The 1,730-nt window shown below is 60.5% G+C and overlaps 1 protein-coding gene across 1 annotated transcript in view; it reads left to right on the forward strand.

Annotated features, from left to right (window-relative positions):
* Nucleotides 1–1,730, forward strand: part of LOC113212705 (solute carrier organic anion transporter family member 5A1) — a 78,423-nt gene that overhangs the window by 61,355 nt on the left and 15,338 nt on the right. The gene's annotated exons all lie outside the window — the stretch shown is intronic.

Genomic DNA, 1,730 nt, shown 5'->3' on the forward strand with positions numbered 1-1,730 from the left:
TGGAGGCGCTGGAGGACCGCGTCCACCACTGGGGCAGGGCGGAGCGAGACAGAGTGGCTCCCTCTCAGGCGACCCCTCGCCGTGGGAGCTGCACACCTTCAGGGACAATGCGCCGCTCAGGCTCGGGCTCGGGCGGGACGCGGCGGGACGCACGTGTGGCGTAAGGGCGCCGACGGAATTAAACAGAACCCGGGTCTGAGAGCGACTCAGGGTGCGACGCGCTCCCGCGCTGGCACCAGCGGCCTGCCCAGGGCCTCCAGCTCATTGGCCTGGCCCCAGATCGGCCTCCCTCCAGCCAGGGTAGCTTTCTAAATAGGGTTCGGTTTTTTGTTAACAAGAATTTGTTAACGTTTTGTTTCGTTTTAGAATCAATTTAGGTCCCCGCTATGGTAGTTGCGGTGTGGCCACACTGAGGTGCCGGTCGGAGGATGAATGTGGTTTCAGAGGGTGGCTGTTGGCAATCATGCGTTCCCCCGCGCCACCGCCGCAGTGCTGCCAACTGCACCCGTAACATAACGGCTCTGAAGAGGGGTTTGCGCCTTCCTCCAGTTATATATTAGTTTCTGCGGCGCGGCGGCTCGGCCTGCGGCTGGACCAGAGGCATCCCTGCCCTCATCCCGCCTGGAGTGTTTCGGTGTAACACTCGGGCAGGAGGCCGTGGGAAAAGAACGGAGCGCTCTGCCCCGACGAAAGAATAACCCAAAGGATCGATATGAACCATGATCAATTGTTTTCTTCTTCTCGAAGAGGTTGGAAAAAGTTCCGGAGGGAACGGTTGAGGAAAAGGTATGGTCTGTGTGACATAACCGCATCGCCAGATGTTGTTTTATTCGCGGTCCTCGTGGCGTCCCAAACCTGAACGGCTGCAGTGACTCGGCCCGCGGCCCGCGGCCGCTGCAGTCTGACCCTGATGCGGCGGGGTCTTCGAACTTAAATGCTCTCCCCGCCCTCCTCCCGGACGTGTTTGGCGGGCGGCCAACGAAGCAATGCGAAGCAACGCGGAGCAACGCGGAGCAACGGTGGCAGAAGTTAGTTTGTTGTTTCGCAAGAGCGAAGCTGAGCCGAGCAGAGCTGATTCACTGAGTCCGCCTCTGCAGTGGCGCCTCTCCCCGCCCCGCCCCGCGCGGCACCGCGGCGCTCGTCAGGATGTAGTGCACGTCCGCGCCGAGGTCCCCGCCGCTGCTTGAGCTTGTTCACGTTGCCGCAGCCGTATTCTGGAGACGTTCTGGAAGTGACATGCAAACCTTGACGGGCCGGGCCCAGGCCGGGCCCTGGCCGGGCCAGGAAGTGGAGTGCAGAGTGGCGCGGCGGGTCTGTTCAGCCGAGTTCAGTGCACCCCATGATCACGACAGAGCAGTGCACACGACGACACACGTTTAAAAACAACTAAACAGTTTTCCCCGTTTTCCCCTGCTAAAGGTTTTCCATCGACATTGTTCGACTTGAATTATTTGCATCAATGTAGTTTTAATAATAGCCTATGGTGCAGGTGTCCCCGATCGGGTGACGGTATGGAGGCGGTATGGGTGATGTAACACGAGGTCGGACTGCGCGCCGTGCGTCCCAATGGCATGAGCCTTATGCAGCCCGCGCACGCGCCTCGCCTCGCGCCGCCCAGCGGTCCCGGAATAAGGAGAATGACTCGGGAAGTGAAAAGTGTGGTGCAGAGCGTGTGCTGCGGGTCTGCCTACCACACTCTCCTGCAGGCGGCGGGGAGCGCCTGGTGAGTA

Source organism: Frankliniella occidentalis, unplaced genomic scaffold (assembly GCF_000697945.3).
Source record: "Frankliniella occidentalis isolate FOCC.00 unplaced genomic scaffold, Focc_3.1 Scaffold15, whole genome shotgun sequence".
Lineage (NCBI taxonomy): Eukaryota > Metazoa > Arthropoda > Insecta > Thysanoptera > Thripidae > Frankliniella > Frankliniella occidentalis.